The following is a 15,914-nucleotide window of genomic DNA, read 5'->3' on the forward strand; positions in this document are numbered from 1 at the left end:
TTGGCAAAGGGAGTATGTGAGGTGGGGTGGGGGGCACCATGTAATAGGAAACTTTAAATTTGAAGCAAATATTAATGAAAAATCACTGTATCTTTCGGGAAAAATTAAAATGTGAATTTTCTTTTTCAAAAAGATTATGTTAAAACACCTAAAACTGTCTCATCTCAGGAAGCCTGCTGGCACCAAGAGCAGTAGCTGGTGGTGATGAGAGAAGTATGCACAGTTTTACCTCTGTCTTGCTTCTTAAGTGAGCCCTCTGTTGGAAGCACCTTAACATGGCTACTCACAAAAGTTGTACCAGCAACACAACAGCCAGTCGGAGAGTGATTCAGATATCTATTGAGACATTTTTTTTCAGGGGTCCTGATATATATGTGTAAATTAATCTCTGGGAAGATGATCCTTTTAGATGTTAAGGATTCTATGGAGAAGACATCCAGGAAGAAGATTGGAAAGCAAACATTTCAGTCAAGGGGTGACTGGCCTTCCTGAGTAAAGCTTTTTGAATGTAAGTCAAAATTACTAGGAAGTTAATAGTACTTCTTTAGAATAACCTTTGGAATTATCCAAAATAAGCATTTAGACACAGGCACTTAATTCTGAGTAATTAATGTCTGTCTATATAACCCAGCAACTTAATGAGCTGGGGTGTAGCAGGGGCACACTGAGTCACTGGAGAACCCCAGAGGGCTGGCTGTGAAAAGAGACCCTCAGCTTGCCAGGGTTTTTGGTAATAGCTGGAACATTTTTATAGGCGCATCATTATTGAGTTCCAGCCTAAAGGCATATTGGCTCTAGGCAAGGTTTCATGTACCCTATTATATTGCAGATACAAATGCATCTCTAGATTAATTGTGACAGTCGACTCCTTCATCTTCTATGGGCAAAAATTTTGAAAGCATAATTCTCTGTAGTAAATTAGCCTTGAGCTGAGAGATAGATTTGGCCTAAAAACCAAAATCATCAAGTAGATAATCTTTGATGCCTCACTTTGTGGCCCTTTTCTCTCCCTTTTAAATCATCTTTTGGCAGACTCTCCAGCCTCCAGTATTTTCATCCTGATCTTGGTCCCTCTCAAGAGAAATGCTTTAATAGTTTACCAATAACAATTGCCTAATTAGTATTACATCATGATATTCTACCCAAGAGTATATGGATTTAAGAAGAAGCTTTGTAGGAAAGGAATCCAAAGAAATGATGTGTGGTAAAATTCCATATTCATTCATGGGACATTAATTACTGTTCAGATGCTAAGAAAACAAGGATTAATAAGACGTGGTTCTAACCTTTGAGACTTCCACTGTCCAGTAGGAGAGACAGAAACATAAAAAAACTAATTATGTAATAGAATGTGATGAGTTTTAATCATGGAAACAAGATAATGGGTTGATTTATTGTATTTGGAGTAGGAGGCTGAATCGAATAGAGGAAATCATGAGAGACTTCATGTAGAAAGTGACAGTCGAGATAAATAATCTATGGTAATAAATAATGGGGGAATTTTAAGCACCCAATACATTTAAAGGGTGAAGCTGATTGTCTTCCAAGAGGGGAAAGAATTTTGAGCCTCAGGACTCCCTTGGACCCTACTGAATCATGCTGGGTAGAAGAACCCTTATTCTGCCTGCCTTGAACAGCACCAAGAGCAGCAAAACCTGCAGCCGACAGCAGAGCCAGAAATGACAAAGAGCAGGAGGTGTTTTACTTAGCTCTCTCTAAGGGAAACAGCAATGTCCATAACAGTTAAAAAAAAAAAAAACTGCTGGGAAGGCTACTCTACGCCCTCATAAGTCCAGATTTATTAAGTGCATTAAAATGGTGCTGCCAAAAGGAAATAACTGGAGAATTTTCTGGAGCCAAGGCGGGCAGAATATGCAGTGATGAGAAGTTGGAAAGCAGCATTATCATTTTCCAGACTGGATTTCACTTTGTTCCACTTCAACCAATGGCCACCTTGGTCCAACACAAAATTTAAAACAAGACCATAGCGTGCCTTTGTTCCAAATGAGAAGATGGAAAATAACACATACAATAGAAGTAAGGAAATCCTTCTGCAAGCTTCCTTGGCAGGAAAAGGTGCTAGGGCAGGGCCGGGAAAAGGTGGAGGAGTAAAGAAGGAAAAAGACTGGAACCAGTGGTTTTTAACATTTTACACTGAGGCTTTGTGTGATGGTTGTGTACATTGTTGAAAAGCACAATGGTCAGTTATTCCTTACATCAGAATTGACTGTTTACTTGGCTAATTATTTTAGTAATCTGAGGACCCCCTCCTGTGGTTGAAGCAACTCTAAGTAGGAACAAAATGATGGAAGTGGGTTCCAACAGAAAGGTAAGGCTGTGAACTTGAGCTTCTTAGTTTGAGACATATGGGCTATATCTATAGGAGAGAAAATGTGGAATCTAAAATGGTTTATCTGCAGTTTTTGGCTATTATAACTACTAAACACAGAGGCTGTACAGATGACCTGGCTTTTTTGGACTGAAGATGGTTGAAGAAGTTAAAGAAGTTTCTGAGGAAAGAAAATTATTGCTCACAAATTTGGCTTATGTACCTACCTATGCTTGCCAAAGCCAAGCATAAATTATTTTCTATTAGCAATTGTTTTGTCCAATATATTCCTTATGTTAAGTTCTCCAAGATGGCTTCATTCACTAAACAAATGTCTTTTTGAGCATCCACTACATTCAAGCACTATTTTTATTACTTAAGATGGTACAAATATAAATTATAGGTGCATTTTGTTTTCAAGAAGATTAGTGTATAATAGAGGAAATAAGTATAGAGCAAGGTAGAAAGTGACAAGTGCCTTGAAAAGAGTATAGTTACTGTGCTACCAACATTCAGAAGAGATTTACTTTACTTGTGATGTTCAGAAGAGACTTTGTGGGTAAAAAAGGGCTAAATTTGGCCTTCAGTGAGCCTAAATGCATACAGATGGAGTTGAGTAGGAAGGTCATTTCAGTGGAACCTAGATGCTATGAGTAAAGGCAAAGACACAGGAAAGCTCAAGGTGAGACAGAAATGATGAGTAGATAGTGACTTTCTGGGAGGAGTCATCCAGGGAAATAGTGGGAGCTAAGTAAGGTGAGGAAGAATGCCAACAGGCTGTAGAGGGCTTTGAACACTAGGTGAGAGAATTTAAACATTTTTTTCAAGTCAGTTGGAAGAAGTCGATGTATTTTTCTTAATTTAAATTTTTTTAATTTTATTGTGCTAAGAACACAACATGAGATTCACTTTCTTAATAAATTTTAAGTGTATAATATTGTATTAACTATAGGTCTAATGTTGTACAGATCTCTAGAACTTGCTCATCTTGCACTTCTGAAAATTTATGCCCATTGATTAGTACCTCCCCATTTCTCCCTTCCCTACTACCCCCTGGAAACCACTATTCTATTTTCTTCATCTGTTTGACTCTTTTAGATACATCATATATGTGTAAAAGTGCAGTTGTGTCCTGCTGTGATCAACTTATTTCATTCGGCATATAATTTCCTCCAGGTTCATCCATTGTGTCACATATTGCAGGATTTCCTTCTTTTTAAAGGTTGGATAATATCCCATTGTATGTATATAGCTTATTTTCTTTATACATTCATCTACCATTGAACATTTGGTTATTTTCACACCTTGACTATTGTGAATAGTGCCACAATGAACACTGGAGTGCTAGTATCTGTTCAAATCATGATTTAATTTCTTTTGCATAAATACCCAGAAGTGGGACTGCTGGATCATATGGAAGTTCAATCTCTCTCTCTCTCTTTCCCCCACCCTTCCCCACCCCTCACTCTCTATTTGAATTCTGCTACTATTGGGTGGAATGTTCTGCATGTTTGTTAGGGTCCATTTGGTCTACAGTATTGTTCAAGTCTGCTGTTTGTTGTTGTTGTTGTTGGTGGTGGTGGTGGTGGTGGTGGTGATTTTCTGTTTGGTTCTTTTATCCCTATTAAAGGTGGGGTATTGAAGTCTCCTACTGTTATTGTATTGCTGTTTATTTCTCCCTTCATTTCTGTCATGTTTGCCTTATATCTTTAGGTGCTCTGATATTGGGTGCATGTATATTTATAATTTTTATGTCTTACTGATGAACTGGCCCTTTTACCATTACCTAATGTCCTTTTTCTATCTGTTGTGACAAGTTTTGACTTAGTGTATTTTGTCTGATATAAGAATATAAGAATGTCTGTTCTCTTTTGGTTACTATTTGCATGGAATACCTTTTCTTATCTCTTCACTTTAAGCCTATGTGTGTCTTTATTTATGTGTTTAGAAATAAATAACTACCTTGTAGACAGTATAGTTGTACCTTATTTTTATAATTCGTTCAGCCACTCTACATCTTTTACTTTGGGAGTTTAATCCATTTTCATTTAAAGTAATTATTGATAGGGAAGAATATACTATTGTCATTTTTGTTCATTGTTTTTTGTCTTATAGTTCTTTTGTTTTTTTCCTGTCTTGATGCTTTTCTTCGTGTTTTGCTGATATTTTGTATTTTATATGCTTTGATTTCTCTTTTTCTTTTGTATAACATCTATAGGTATTTTCTTTGTGGTTACCATAGGGCTTACATAAAATATAACAGTCTATCTAAAGCTGATATCAACTTAAATTCAATAGTAAACAAAAATTCTATACTTTACTAATATCCTTCTTATACTTTGTTATTGATGCTATAATTTATATGTGTTTCATATCATATATATGAAACATATCATATACTGTATATATTATATATCTATTAATATATTTTTAGTCAGTTATTTTTAACAATTTTTTCTTTTAACTTATATACTAGAATTGTCTTTTAACTCATACACTAGAATTACCCATCACCATTATAGTAATACAGTATTCTATATCTGTCTATATATTTACTTTTGGCAACACATTTTATACTTTCTAATGCTACTATATTGCCCATTAGTGTTCTTTCTTTTTTTTTCAAGTTTTTTAAAAATTCTAGTTAGTTAACATACAATGTAATATTAGTTTCAGGAGTAGAAACTAACACCCAGTGCTCATCTCAACAAGTACCATCCCTAATAGCCATCACCCATGTAGCCCATCCCCCACCCACCTCTCCTCCAGCAACCCTCAGTTTGTTCTCTATAGTTAAGAATCTATTTTATGGTTTGCCCCTCTCTTTTTCCCCCTATGTTCATCTGTTTTGTTTCTTAAATTCCACATATGAGTGAAATCATATGGTATTTGTCTTTCTCTGACTTATTTCACTTAGTATAATATCCTCTAGCTCCATCCATGTTGTAGCAAATAGCAAGATTTCATTCTTCTTGATGGCTGAGTAATATTCCATTCATCTCTTTATCTATTCATCAGTCAATAGACATTTGCACCACTAGACTTGCCTTATAAGAAATTCTAAAGGAAATTCTTCAACTTGAAATGAAAGAACAGTGTTAGGGTAAAGAATTTCCTTTAGCATTTCTTGTAAGACAGGTCTAGTAGTGATGAACTTCTTTAGCTTTTGTTGGTGAAAATCTTTATCACCTCTTCATTTTTTTTAGGGACAGTTTTGCCTGGTACAGTATTCTCAGTTGGCAGTTTTTTCCTTTCAGCACTTTGAATATATCATCCCATTCCCTCTGGCATGCAAGGTTTCTGCTGAAATACCCACTAATAATCTTATAGGATTTCCCTTGTGCTTAACAAGTTGCTTTTCTCTTGCTGCTTTCAAAATTTGCATTTTGTCTTTCTGTATCTTTTGACAATTTGATTATAATGTATCTCTGTGTGGATTCCTTTGGGTTCATTTTATTTGGGATCATTTGGGCTTCCTAAATCTGGATGTCCATTTCCTTCCCAAATTTGGGGTTTTCAGTGATTATTTCTTTGAATAATTTTATCCTTTTTCTACCTCTTCTTCTCCTGGACTTCCATAATATGCATATTGGTCTTCTTGATGGACCAGAAGCCCCTTAAGTTTTATTCATTCTTTTTGCTCTCTGATTGGATATTTCAAATGAACTGTCTTTGAATTTTTTGAGTATTTTTTTCTGTGCTCTAGTCTGCTGTTGAACCTCTTTACTGATTTTTTCAGTTTAGTTACTTTATTCTTCACCTTCATGATTTCTGTTTGGTACTTTTTAATGTTTTTTAATCTCTTTCTTGAAATTTTCATTTTGTTCATAAATTGTTCTCCTGAGCCTCTTGAGAATTTTTATGATGATTATTTTGAATTTTCTGTCATATGTTTCATTAGAATCATTTTCTGGAGTTTTATTGTATTCCTTTGTTTGAATTGTGTTTCCCAGTTACTTCATTTTCCTTGATTCTGTGTTGGTATGTACATATTAGGAAAGTCTGCCATTTCTCCCAGTCTTCACACATTGGCCATGTACAGAAGACCTTCACCAATCAACCTGTCCAGAGCTTGTGTGGGCCTCTCAAATCTTCATGCTAGTCCAAACTGCCATCTTTGTTCTTAGTGGCCTCCAAACATCTAGATTACGTCTCTTGGGCAATCCCCAGAAGTCTGAATGTTTGATATATGGTCCAACTCTTTTCCTCCCCAGAGAGAGGTTGAGAGACTTTTTTCCCTCCCACCTGCTTGCTCTGTGCTGAGACAGGACTCCTCCTGTGGCAAGTGTCTGCTCCCTAGTTCAACCTACCATCTTTGTTCTCTGTAGCCCGCAAGAATCTAGCATTTACCAGGTCCCATCAATGCTGTAAGACAGGCAAGATAAAATCCAGTCCCTTGGGAATCATCTACAAGATCTGAAATATCGGATATGCAATCTAACTCTTTGCCTTCTCAAGGAGAAGCTGGGAGCTGGGGGTTTCCTCCTGTTTATATTCCTCCTGATTATTGTTCTGGGTGTGGAAAGAGAGGGTGTCTTAAATTTTCCTACCAGTTTTGATGTGGATGGTTTCACATTTGCCTGGGATGCAGGAACCTTTCAACTAGTTTCTGTATTTCTCACAGAGGGAATTGATCTGTGTACTACTGTTGAACTGGTATGTTCATGAGGGAAAGGAGAGTTCAGGTCTTCCTATTCTGTTATCTTGCTGAAGTCATTCTCAACGAGGTTTTTAATCAAGGTCGTTGATATAATCAAAGAGATGGTTTCTGAATATTTATCTGTCATGAATTTTATAGGTGTACTAGCAAGCACATTGATGCAGATGAGCCACAGGTAGGTGTGGCCACCAGAAAGTTTTTTTTCAAATTAAGGTCATAGAAAGTACCTCGGTTTCATTGGTCTTGATGTACGCTAATCATTAGAGACAATTTATGCAATGTATTTTTACTTCATCTTTCCTTCTTTCATCCATCCATCCAGTCAACATTATCTCGAAGAGATGAATACTCTTCTATGTGGTCAAAACAATATGTTCTCATTATCCCAATTCCTAAATCATGTAAAATGGATATATGATTTTCAGGAATTTAAAAACATAAGCAAAATAGTATCTGATTAATATGATTAAGCTTGAAGGCAAAATCAGGTGTCCCAGTTAAAAGTTTTCTCAATTTGAACAATTCAAATTAACCAGATAATGAATAGATCAATTCTGATTTTTGGCTATGGAGACTCCAGGTATAAACCAAACAAAATGAAATGGAGAATTAAGGCAATTCAGTCTCCAAATTCTCTTTTTAAGAGAAACATAGAATTAAAAAAAATATTTGAAGAGGTGAGGATTATGGATTGACTAAATTTAGCTAAATTAGTAATGTTTAATAATTACTTACAGAATCATGATTCCTTATTAAGTTTTCCCCATGTAGGCATTACAAACAATAAAATGCTTATTTAGAGAATTTATGAGCTTTTAACCTACCTGATTTTCTAACTATGGAAATAGTCCTTTGTTGTAACTGTCATTTGGTCCTTTATGGGTCAGTGGTCCTAGAATATCTCCTCATACCCATCCTCTAGCAAACTCCATCAATATGGCCAAGATATTCATCTAAAATATCCCAGGATCAGGCTTTGAACATCTTCTCTTTTATAACACTTAACCTCCAAGTGATTTCATCTAGTTTCATAGTTTTAAACACCATCTATATTCTAATGACTCCCACATTTTTATCTCCAGTTTAAACCTCTGTGAAATCCAGAGCTGTAAATCCATTTGTCTACTTGACATCTCCACTTGGATGTCTAAAAGGCATTTCAACTATAACAAGTTCAGCTGTCTTTTTTTCTTGAATTTTGCACTTCCGTGCACTAAAAATATTGTACCTCCATTCATCCAAATGGTTAAAACTGTTGTCATCCTTGTTTCCTTTCTATCCCACTTTCAGTTCATTACCAGATTCTCTCAGTTCCACCTTTAGACACTATCCAGAAGTCTTACCACTACTTCTACTGCTACCATCCTAGTTTAAGCCATTATCATATCTTTCTTGCCTGGATTACTGCAATGCTGTCACCGACTGATCTCTATGCTTTTTCCCTGGATCCCTTACAGTCTTTTTCAACTTAGTAGCCAGACTGAGTTGCTCACATAGAATAGCTGTAGGCTTCTCATCTCTTTAATATAACTTTCTTCCTCTGCAGAGGCTACCTACCAGGCTCAGTTCTGGTTGACACATTAGGCCTGGATTGGTGTGGCTCTGTGCCCAGAGCAATCTGGTTTTATTCACCAACAGCAGTTTACAGTTTCATTTGTACCATTAGAGAAAAATGTCTGGAACTTCCCAAATAGCATAATGCTACAGCATATTAAAGGGCTGCAGCATTATCCTTTCAGAGCCCTCCATATGTGGGCAGCTAGAGTTTAATGACTCTTGGTCCATTTCATTGAGGCTAAGCTATGAGTTGGGTGGATAATTTCAGGAGGCCAAGTTTTGTTGCTCATTGGCTGTATTCACTTAGAATGCATTTGAATACTGTAATTTTCTATTAGCTGGTGTCTTACATCTGTAACATAGGATTATTAAACCTGTTTTTCTGACCACAATAACGTATGTCAGGAAGTTCTCCTGATATTTATTCCCAGGAGAGGTAAGATTGCATTTGCTTCTCATTCATCTCAGTAAACTATATAAATGGCAATTGTGGTGTTCTGTCCCACTGTACGTACCCAGTTGTGTGGCCGCATGCTTTAACCATGGGAATATATCTGTATCTTTCATATTCGACAAGAGCATTTTCTATTTCGTTTTCAGAGTCCCTTGAGATATGGTGTCAGTTGTAGAACATGAAAGTCTGACAGGAGAGTGAGTATCAATCAATCAAATATTTACTGAGTGCTTACTAAGTGAAAGGCACTGTGCTAAGCTGGGTTTAAGCAGAGTATTAAGAGGAGTTGGAGGAAAAGTGTTCTTTTTTTTTTTTAGAAACTCTCAGAGGTTCAATGTCAGACAGAGGAGAGAAAGCTGAGTAGAATAATACTTTTCCAGATTGTGCAAAATTGTGAATTAGCTGTTTTCACCTCCTTGTTTTTATTTATTTCTCTTTCTTGATTCCTTTTCCTTCATGTCTTTTCCTGTTTACCTAGGCCCTTTATACTCTCTCCTCTACACTACCCAGTACCAGCTTTATTTTCTTAAGCTGTAGTTAGGCCTTTGGGGTGGGAGTGGGATCCCATAATCACACTTACCCAAATGTCTCATTTCTTCAATGCCATCCCATTGAGTTACAACCTGCTCCCCTCATCTCATTAATATATTAATGATCAAAACCATTTAACTCATTTATTTACCAAGGTGATTTACATTTTAATAGGTATCTTATACATGACAATATTTACTTAAAAAAAAACCCCAAACCTCTAAATACTACATTAAAAACACTCTGGCAGATTAGAGGGGGTGAGATTTGTTTTTCAGGTAAGTGTGTATTTCTGGAATCCTTCAAATCACACTTCTGTTGGCAGCCACCTATTTTGTTCAGAGGTATAATTAACCGTATTCACTACTCATTTAGTTTTTTTTTTCCCATGGATTCAATTTGAAAGAAACTTGCAACTGCTTAAATTACCTAATTTCCCTTGCACATTTTCATTTAGCAGTTGTTGAAAAGGAAAAAAAAAACACTTTGCATTTGAAACCCCAAGAAACCGAGTTGTTTTATTATTATTATTATTATTATTATTATTATTATTATTCATGTATTTGCAATGTATTTGTTGATGTACAGGTGATTATTTCTTTAGATTTTCAAAAATTGCATCTGTATTTCCCAACTCAAAAGAGTTCTCACATGAAGCTCATGCTGAAAAACTGATGGGACTCTAATATAGGTTTTAAAAGTATCGTGCTTTGCTCAAAATTGGTTATAGTTTTAGAAAAAGAAGAAAGGCTGAAGTAAAGTAGGCTAGCTACATGATGCATCAGGGTGAAGAGCCACATGGAAAGATGGCGGCCAGAGAACTTCCGGACTCCAGCAGCTTCAGTGAGGAAGCCCTGCTGATGTGTGTGTAGGTCCATCTTCCTCCAGATCTCTTGTGTGATGGACTGAGCTGTATAAGAAGTATGAAGGAAGAGGGACTCTACTTTCCTGACTGTAAAGGGAAATTCTGAGCTGTGGAAGGAGGAAAGGACAGCCTGGAACACAGGAACAGATAAGGTCCTGTCTAAAGAAGTAAGGAAACAAGGCATTATGAGTTTTGATGAAGTCTTAAAATGTTGAACTTTCATAGAAAGCTCAGAAACCTCAAAGAAATCCAGAAGCTGAAGGTAAGCAATACCAGGAATATAAGAAAAGGCTTCTCAGAGACAAGGCAAGGATAAAAGTTAAAAGTTAATCATAAGAAATTGCATACGGAATATGAACACGACTAGATTGTATTTTCTTTCAGTCTTTCTTCCTTGTGGTCTGTTAGGTAGAATACTTTAAAATCATTTGAAAAATAACCAGCAGTTTTATAGAAGAAACACTACTAATTGGATTTTGTGTATTTTTCCCTTCTCTGGGTCATCCATCGTGGCAAGGTTGGATCTAGACTCTCACTAACAGCAAAACCTGGCCCCTTATGGTGGCCTCAGAATTAGAGAAATAGGAACATAGGAGCCAGCACAGCACATATCTAGGTTTGCTTTGTAGATCTAACCCGTAAAGGATAGTAACCTAAAAAATCCCCAGAACAACACTACAGCCAGTATTGCTGGTGGGCACATTACAGACATAAATTTGAAAACTTGAGAGCATCCTAGTTAGCCAGAAAAACATCGTGGCATCTTGGTGTTTGTGGGTTTGCAGATGCCTGGCACTGATAGTATTTGTCCCATTGCAGGGTGGTCAGGGGTAATGTCATGCAGATTAACAAATGTGTTTTTCATTCTCCTCTAACAGTCTTCTTGAGACCACAAGCTTAGACCACAGGTCAGAAATCCAAGACAGGACTCAGAATGTGTGTGCAACTGGCTTAGAGGCTTCCTGCATTGAGGAGCCGGCTGTTCTTGTGATTGAGCAATGAAAAGAACTTTCTCCCACATGGCAAAAGAGCCAATTCCACCAGACTGAAGGCTACATGTGATAGTTCATGTCTTAGGTGCCTTTTGATTTTAATTGAGTGGATTCTTTTACTATTTTGTCAGAGATCTAAATAATGTCCTCTAGCCTCGCCTCTTAAATTCACTTTTCCTATAGTGCTGCTTGCAAATTCCTGAAGTTAATTATTTAGTTGAAGAGTCTGCTCATAAAGAAAGTGTATGAAAATCTGTCTCATGGTTCTTTGGATTAGTGATAATGAATGATAAAGCGAGCAATGTACCACACACAACTGTCACAATATAGCAGGCACTCAAATGTTGGAGGACAACAGTTCTTTTCTTACCCTTCAACTCTTACCTTCCCGCATTTCCTAAGATTATCCCCTTCTTTTAATTGGCTCTTCACATGTGAAATAAACACACCACTTGATAGCCTATTAAAGTAAACAACCAGAAATGAATAAAACTGTAGACCAGGATTTCTCCATTTCATTACTGTTGACATTTTGGGCTAGATAATTCTGTGTGTGGGGTTGTCTTGGATACTGTGGTATGTTCAGCAGCATCCCTGGCCTCTACCTACTAGATGCCAGTAGCAACCCCCTGGTTATGATATCCAAAAATATCTCCAGACATTGCCAAATGTCCCCTGAGGGGAACAAAATAGCCCTTGCTGAAGACCAAGTGGATTAACCACGCCCATCCCTTTTTGTCTCTCCTCAGCTCTCTACTCACGGAGAAAAAAGCAAATGACAACAAACAAACAAACAAACATCAGGCTTTTGTTTAAAACAATAACAGTAACACTGCCAGAGAGTCTGGTTTCTCCAGGGGACCTCATTCACAATGTGACTGGAGCCAAGTTTTCAGTATGAATGGTCTCCCCTGGGCTTGGGCAATGCTGGGGCCCTCCGAGCGTGACTTGGGACCAGGACACAGGCAGCCCAGTTCTTTACACCTTCCGTTTGGAGCCCTGGGCAGTGAGAAACAGTGAGCCATCACGTTTCCCAACAGCAAGAAAACTCCATTAGGTTCACCATCCTTTATGGAAAATCATAGGGAATCGTTTCCAAAAATATAGATGAGAATTGCAAGGGTTCTCTGGATAATTTTCAGTTTCCCAGTTAGTATCCCTTAAACAGAATGACTCATTCCCTGAATATTCCATTTATTTGAGAGAGTGGTTACTGTCTGAATAATAATTTTTCTCCTATGATATTTTGGCAAACCATAGAAATAAATCCTGGTTTTGGAATGGGATAGTTCATTGATTGACATTTGTTCCAGGATAAATTACCATCTGATAAAATTCACAATTCTAAATCCCACCAGTAGTTTCAGATACATCTGTTTGCAATTATCCTATCATTTGCTAGTTATTTCTTCTGATGGTTCACAGCTCTCTATATTCTCTGAATGTGTTAAAAGCCAATGGCTATTCCTTAGCTTGAATTTTTCTTCTCTTTAATTAGTCCCATTCTTGGCACTCCTGTGAGCTTCTTTAATATATTAAGCTCTTGGGTCAGTGGTCTAATTAACATTCAAATAGCGCTCAGTTTTTTGTAATCTACAACCCCAAGGGGGCATCTTCTTTTTGATATCTAACGGGCTATTTACCTTATTACTATTTCCTCAAGTATCTACAGAGGCTGAGTTTATAAAAAATTTCCAAAACCACATAATTATGATGTAAGATTATTATTATTATTTTCTGTTTTCATTATTTTAAAATCCAGGTTTTGGGGCGCCTGGGTGGCGCAGTCGGTTGAGCGTCCGACTTCAGCCAGGTCACGATCTCGCGGTCCGTGAGTTCGAGCCCCGCGTCAGGCTCTGGGCTGATGGCTCAGAGCCTGGAGCCTGTTTCCGATTCTGTGTCTCCCTCTCTCTCTGCCCCTCCCCCGTTCATGCTCTGTCTCTCTCTGTCCCACAAATAAATAAACGTTGAAAAAAAAAAATTTAAAAAAAAAAACAAAAAAAAAACATTAAAATCCAGGTTTTATGGTATGCAAAAGCAGCCAGGTAAAGACCCAATGCCTTGATCTTACCTTCCCTGACAGATCTTTTTCCTCCATTTTTAACAGTGCTGTATGCAAAAAGCCTTTGAACTGTATTCATATTGCCTTCATTCTCTGAAAATTCTAGGGATTTATCCACTGGGATATGATCAGTCATTCTACATTGGTGAAATCCAGATGAGCTGGAAGATGACAGCAGTATGATGGGGAAGTTGGGTGCTACTCATGTATGCATGAATGTAAAGGGTAGAATTAGGTTTCATGGTAGATGCTGAGAACCAGAGAGTATGGTGGGAGTTATTTGGAATGTGAGAGCAGGAGGGGCTGACTTCAGAGATGTGAGGTTCAAGCGAGTTGTGATATGGGCACAACTGTACAGCTCTCCAGCTTCATTTCTGACCACTCCTGTTTGCACATTTAAAGGCCTGTGTGTGTGTGCGTGTGTGTGTGTGTGTTAAATGTTTCTGCTAAATGTTTATTTCTTTAGTGCACTCCAAACCCAATGAAAGGGAACAAACACACTGCCAAAGCTACTTTTCTGTTTGACACCAGAGTGCATCATCCTTGCTTTTCTTTAAATATATATATTTTTAATGTTTATTCACTTCTTGAGAGACAGAGACAGAGTGTGAGCAGGGGAGGGGCAGAGAGAGAGGGAGGCACAGAATCCGAAGCAGGCTCCAGGCTCTGAGCCGTCAGCATAGAGCCCAATGTGGGGCTTGAATTCAGGAACCATGAGATCGTGACCTGAGCCGAAGTCGGAAGCTTAACTAACTGAGCCACCCAGGCCCCCCTCCTTGCTTTTCTTTAAAATCATGATTACCGTCATTGTTTTCAAAAAGGGAAATATTTATTGCATGACTACTATTTGTAGGGCACAGTCCTAGGCCTAGTGACTAGGGCCCCTCATTGACTTGCCATTATGCTATAAATCAGATGTTTTAATTCTTCATGCTCTGTTTCAAGGTACCATGTTAGTATGCACCCAAGTTTTTGTAGTTTCCTATTCTCCCATCTTTTCTCTTAGCTAATTTTAGGCAAATCTGTTCAATACTTTCATTATCCTAATCCTGCTTTTAACTCTTTTACCCTTTTGCTTTGCCCATTGCCTAGAACGTTCCCTTTTCCCATTTTTTCTTCCAAAGAATTCCTGATTTACATTTCACAAGGAGACTCTGTGAGCCACAGATGAGAAGTTTATATGGCCCTAGTGGTGTCACCCTCAAAGGGTGTGCAGAAGAATTAGGAGACTAGAGGTTTCCATTGTTGAAGATCTCATGTGACTTGTAAGACTTGAAAAGGCAACATGCTGAACATTGTTTTGGAGTGAGGGCATTTTAGAGATATGTAGCAAAGTGTTGGAGCTAACAGAGTATGTCAGTAACCAACTTGATCTTAGTCTGAACATGTAGTAAGGAAATGACTCCTTCATCTACTGGAAGCAAAGTGCAGGCATAACAGAAACATAATACACATTGGTTATTTCTTCTTTGTGTCCATTGTTTGCTTAATTTTCATATGTAATACTGATGTTCATGCATTTTTTATTTTGTAAACTTCCCAAAAAAGAGGAACTATGACTGTATACTTACTTTGTACTTATCCCCAAACAGGGTGATAGATAGATAATGTGTTTTGTTGATGATGCTGCTTGACTGATCTTTTCTTATCACTGCAGTGCTTATTGACATCGATCACTGTCCACCATCTTTTGTTCCTGATTTCTATAAACGCTTCACAAATTTAAATTATTCAACAGACATTTGGCCATGGGACTTAGCAACTCTGGTTCTTATGAGGTCTCTTAGGGAAACATACTGAAGACATGTGAAGGTACTACTAACCCCATAAGGGTATAAATAGAGAACCAAGGGTACTGAATTTGAATTTATGTTCTGGAAACCATGCATTCCATGGTGGCAATTCCAGGGTTCTTTTGTACGACAACCAAAAATAATTTAAGCTCTCTGTGACTCTACTTCTTGCCACTTCCCCCTACCCTTCCCATATAAAAAGGGAAAGTATCCTTAATCTTTTTGGGCCTCAGTTTCCTCATGTGTGCAATGGAGATAACAAGAGAACTTACTTCAAAGGGTCCTTGTGAAAATTGGATGAGTTAATATATTAGAGTTTAGAATAGTACATTGTATATAAGGAGTGCCAAGTAAGTGTGTGCTATTATTATCTGGACTACCTCTTAGTATGAGGGAAGTCTTAGCCAAGGAAAAATCTCTAATTGTCATGAAGTATTTTTTTATCTTTGAGAAGAGGCTCCTGGCAATCGAATAGCAATTAGCTATGCTTCTCTAAAGAAAGCACCGATCCTGTACTGGTTCAGGATGAAAGTCCTTTTTACGTGTAATGGCCAATATTACAGAAATGCTGGGAATATTTACTAGGAAGTTTTACCTAATGAGTACAAATTGCAGTAAATGTAATAGAAGTTGAAAACATTTGCTGTATTAACGATGCAGGAAACAATTTT

The sequence above is a fragment of the Lynx rufus genome, unplaced genomic scaffold, assembly GCF_022079265.1.
Source record: "Lynx rufus isolate CCGP_SWC_20201006 ecotype Redwood Valley unplaced genomic scaffold, mLynRuf1.p SCAF_2, whole genome shotgun sequence".
Taxonomy (NCBI): domain Eukaryota; kingdom Metazoa; phylum Chordata; class Mammalia; order Carnivora; family Felidae; genus Lynx; species Lynx rufus.